This window comes from Mandrillus leucophaeus, unplaced genomic scaffold, assembly GCF_000951045.1.
Source record: "Mandrillus leucophaeus isolate KB7577 unplaced genomic scaffold, Mleu.le_1.0 Scaffold14, whole genome shotgun sequence".
In the NCBI taxonomy this organism is placed as follows: domain Eukaryota; kingdom Metazoa; phylum Chordata; class Mammalia; order Primates; family Cercopithecidae; genus Mandrillus; species Mandrillus leucophaeus.
This window is the reverse complement of record NW_012101365.1, coordinates 3556907-3562148: the sequence shown is the minus strand read 5'-3', so window position 1 is coordinate 3562148 and position 5242 is coordinate 3556907. Positions and strand designations below refer to the sequence as shown.

Genomic DNA, 5242 nt, shown 5'->3' with positions numbered 1-5242 from the left:
CTATCAAGCAAGTTTGTTATTGTCTTTTTTTTAGTTTTTTTTTTTTTTTTTTGAGACAGAGCTTTGCTCTTATTGCCCAGACTGGAGTGCAGTGGCGCAATCTCGGCTTACCGCAACCTCCACCTCCCGGGTTCAAGCCATTCTCCTGCCTCAGCCTCCCGAGTAGCTGGGGTTACAGGCACCTGCCACCACGCCTGGCTAATTTTTTGTATTTTTAGTAGAGATGGGGTTTCACCACGTTGGCCAGGCTGGTCTCAAACTCCTGACCTCAGGTGATACACTCACCTTGACCTCCCGAAGTGCTGAGATTACAGGCATGAGCCCGCACGCCCTGCCTTTACATTAAATTTATTTATTTATTTATTTATTTAGAGACTGAGTCTCGCTCTATCGCCCAGGCCGCAGTGCAGTAGAGCAATCTCGGCTCACTGCAAACCCCGCCTCCCAGGTTCAAGCAATTCTCCTGCCTCAGCCTCTCGAGTAGCTGGGATTACAGGCATGTGCCACCCCACCCAGCTAATTTTTGTACTTTTAGTAGAGATGGGGTTTCACCCAGGCTGGTCTCGAACTCCTGACCTCAAGTGATCTGCCTGCCTTGTCCTCCCAAAGTGCTGGGATTGCAGGAGTGAGTCACTACAACCAGCCTATTTATTTTTTAAGAGACAGGGTCTCTGTTGCCCAGGCTGGAGTGCAGTGGCACCTTCTTAGCTCACTGTAGTCTCAAACTCCCGGGCTCAAGCAATCCTCTCTCCTCAGCCTTCTGAGTAACTGGGACTACAGGAGCGTGCCACTACACCTGGATAATTTTTTTGCATGTGTGGAGACAGGGCCTCACTAGGTTGGCCAGGCTGGTCTCAAACTCCTGGCCTCAAGTGATCCTCTTGTCTTGGCTTCCCAAAGTGCAGGGATTATAGGTGTGAGCCACCATACCCGGACTTTTTTTTTTGCGCTCCTCATTTCCCAGACGGTTGGTGGCCAGGCAGAGGCGCTCCTCACTTCCTAGTCAGTTGGGTGGCCGGGGAAAGGTGCTGTCTTCTTTTTTATGGCTGAGGAAACCAAAGCCCAGAGAAGGGAAGAGATTTGTTGGCAAGTGGAAGAATCTGGACTAGAGCCTGGATTTTCCAATTCCAGTCTCAGGCTGATCCTTCTGGGCCTGAAGAACCATCTTTGAAAGCTGAGGCCAGGAGGGAGTTGCTGGGAGCAGGAAGCTGAAGCAGGGGCAGAGGAGACCTCTACTACGGAAACTCAAGAGGAAAACCACAACAGCAGGAAGTCCAAGTGGGCCTGGTCAGGCCAACCTAGGAATTCCATGATGTAATTTCTCTTCTCCAATTGAGAGAATACAAGTATGGCCAGGGCTCAGCACCCAGTGTATTAAGGACTCCTAACTTGGGGTTCATGATAACTCATAAAACATATGGCAAAATATACATTTTAAAGGTGGTCAGAAAAGCTGGGCCATTGATCTTTACTCACCAGGAGTCATGTAGCACTTACCATTGCCAGAATATTCTCTTACAAATCTATTCCAAAGCTACACCTTCATGGCTCTCCCAAAACAAAGCTGCAAAAAGACTTTCAGAGGAGAGATCAGAAACAGAGCAAGGCCTTCTAGTAAGACATTCTATTTATTTTGACTTGTTATTACCTCTGTCTACTTACAGGATTCCAGAGGAGCAAAGCTAAGTTTAACATTAAAACTCAGTGTTAATGGAGTAGGGAGTAGGGAGTAGGGAGAATCTCAAACCAGAAAAAAATCTGCAAGTCAACTCTGCAAAACCTGTCAAGAAGCTCTCAGTCCCATATTGAACTTGAGTTGGAAGAGGCAAGTCCGGTCTCCAAATGGAGGTAAAACCGCCACCTGTTGACCCCAGCCTGGCTCTAGCCGTCGCTGCTGGAGGGAGGAGGGCCACGATCCAAACGAACCAGAGCAGTTGAGAAAACTGTTTATTGGTGGTCTGAGCTTTGAAACTACAGATGATAGTTTCAGAGAACATTTTGAGAAATGGGGCACACTCACGGACTGTGTGGTAACGAGAGACCCCCAAACAACACATTCCAGGGGCTTTGGTTCTGTGACTTGTTCTTGTGTTGAAGAGGTGGATGCAGCAATGTGTGCTCAACCACACAAGGTTGATGGGCGTGTAGTCAAACCAGAGAGAGCTGTTTCCAGAGAGGATTCTGTAAAGCCTGGCGCCCGTCTAACAGTGAAGAACATTTTTGTTGGTGGTGTTAAAGAAGACACAGAAGAATATAATTTGAGAGAACTACTTCGGAAAGTATGGCAAGATTAACCACAGAAGTTATGGAAGACGGGCAGAGTGGAAAAAAGAGAGGATTTGCTTTTGCAGCTTTTGATGATCATGATACAGTTGATAAAATTGTTGTTCAGAAATACCACACTATTAATGGGCATAATTGTGAAGTGCAAAAGGCCCTTTCTAAACAAGAGATGCAGTCTGCTGGATCACAGGGAGGTCGTGGAGGTGGATCTGGCAATGTTATTGTGGAGGAAACTTTGGAGGTGGTGGAGGTAATTTTGGCCGTGGTGGAAACTGTGATGGAAGAGGAGGCTATGGTGGTGGAGGTGGTGGCAGCAGAGGTAGTTATGGAGGAGGTGATGGTAGATATAATGGATCTGGAGGTGATGGTGGCAACCATGGCGGTGGTCCTGGTTATAGTAGTAGAGGGGGCTATGGTCATGATGGACCAGGATATGGAAACCAAGGTGGTGAATATGGTAGCGGTGGTGGAGGATATGATGGGTACAATGAAGGAGGAAATTTTGGCGGTGGTAACTATGGTGGTGGTGGGAACTATAATGATTTTGGAAATTACAGTGGACAACAGCAATCAAATTATGGACCCATGAAAGGGGGCAGTTTTGGTGGAAGAAGCTTGGGCATTCCCTATGGTGGTGGTTATGGATCTGGTGGTGGAAGTGGTGGATATGGCAGCAGAAGGTTCTAAAAACAGCAGAAAAGGGCTACAGCTCTTAGCAGGAGAGAGAGCAAGGAGTTGTCAGGAAAGCTGCAGGTTACTTTGAGACAGTCACACCAAATGCATTAGAGGAACTGTAAAAATCTGCCACAGAAGGAACGATGATCCGGTCAGAAAAGTTACTGCAGCTTAAACAGGAAACCCTTCTTGTTCAGGACTATCATAGCCACAGTTTGCACAAAGTGCAGCTATTGATTAATGCAATGTAGTGTCAATTAGATGTACATTCCTGAGGTCTTTCATCTGTTGTAGCTTTGTCTTTTTCTTTTCATTACATCAGGTATATTGCCCTGTAAATTGTGGTAGTGGTACCAGGAATAAAATATTAAGGAATTTTTAACTTAAAAAAACAACCTGTCAAGAAGCCAAATGTCCCAAGCACTTCATGATTGGAAAAGCTAATGGCTGGCTCTTTAACACTCCGTGGGCTTTCCCATTCTCCTGCATTTTCCTTCTGCCTGGAGGCTTTGTGGGAGAATCCATTTCCTTGCCTTTTTTAGGATCTAGAGGCCACTGCATTTTCTGGCTCTTGGCTTCTTCAGTGTGTCATTTGAACCTCTTGTTTCCATCTTTGTATCTCTTACTATTTTTTTTTTTTCGGGGAGAGACAAGGTCTCACTCTGTCACCCAGGCTAGAGTGCTGTGGTGTGATCATTGTTCACTGCAGCCTTGAACTCCTGGGCTCAAGTGATCCTCCTGCCTCAGCCTCCTGAGTACCTAGCACCACAGGTGCACACCATCATGCTTGGTTAATTAAAAAAATTCTTTTTTGTAGAAACAGGGTCTTGCTATGTTGTTCAGGCTGGTCTCAAACTCCTAACCTTAAGCGATCCTCCCTACTTGGCCCCTCAAAGCATTGGGATTACAGATATGAGCACATTTCCTACCTTTTTTTTTTAAAGAGATGAGGTCTCTGTTGTCTAGGCTGGAGTGCAGTGGCACAATTATAGCTCACTGCAGCCTCCAACTGCTGGACTGAAGCAATCCTCCCTGCTTAGCCTCCAGAGTAGCTGGGACTACAGGTACATGCCTCCACACCTGGCTAAATTTTTTATTTTTATCTTTGTAGAGATGGGATCTCACTATGTTGCCCAGGCTGGTCTCAAACTCCTGGCTTCAAGTGATCCTCCTGCCTTGACCTCCCAAAGTACTGGGGTTACAGGCATGAGCCACCACTCCTGGCCCATCTCCTGACCCATTTACTATTGACTTTGATCCTCCCGCCTCCCTAAGGGTCTATGTGAATATACTGAACCCATCAAGATAATCCAGGATAATCTCTCTTCAAGATCCTTAATTTAATCACACACACAAAGTCCCTGTTGCTGTGTAACATATCCACACGTTCTGTGGATTATGACATGGACATTGGGGGCCATTATTCACCCAAACACAATGGATAATGAGTACATGGGGGTTTGTTCTACTTTTGAATATGTCTGAATAAAAATTATGAAAGAAAATCTTCTTTTGACCCCAAGACCTGTTATTACCAGAAGTTTGAATTTTTACTCCCTTAACTAGTAAAACTTCCTGAACATTTTCTGCAGTTCTTGTCTCTACTTCCTTGTCTCCCATTCTCTTTAAGCTACATCCAGTCAGGTTTTTAACTTTCATCTCTCCACCCAACCCAATTAAGGCCACCAACTCCAACTCACCTCTTCTAATAGTCATTCACTACTCACTTCTTGTTGAAACATTTACATTTCTAAGTTTATATTAAATGCTCTCCTGGGTTTAATCTTCAACCTCAACATCTACTGCTCTCTGCCTGATCTTAAGTGTGGGAAGGATTGAGGCCCAGTCTCAGGACCTCTACTTGTCTTTCTTTCTGTCTCTTGAATGTGCCAAACATTTCCCACCTTGACTTTTGCACTCTTCTTTCCTTCCCTGAGACCCTTCTCCTCTAGATGTGTGCATTATCAGCTCCTTCTTATCATACTTCTCAGCTCAAACGTCACTTCCCCTGAGAGGCCTTCTGTAACCCCCTAAGTTAATTAAAAATTTAAATTAACTTTCCATAACTCCCAATATCCCATTACCCTATTCCATTTTCTTTACTTATCGCTATGTGAACTTAGCTTCTTGATTGACTGTTCTGTTCACTTAACTTCGTGTCTGTCTCACCCTGTGCTCTTTAAAGGCAAATACTGTATTTTGTCTTGTTCACTGCTGAGTCCCTAGCACCTGGTACATGTTAAGTGTCCAACAGACACATGTTCAAATAAACTGATGAATGGCT

The 5242-nt window shown here is 45.2% G+C and overlaps 1 pseudogene across 1 annotated transcript; it reads left to right on the top strand.

Moving 5' to 3' along the window:
- Positions 1-1842: 1842 nt before the first annotated feature.
- LOC105534884 lies at positions 1843-3353 on the top strand (annotated as a pseudogene). Its single transcript, XR_001005344.1, has one exon. The product of XR_001005344.1 is annotated as a heterogeneous nuclear ribonucleoprotein A3 pseudogene (transcript).
- Positions 3354-5242: the final 1889 nt, after the last annotated feature.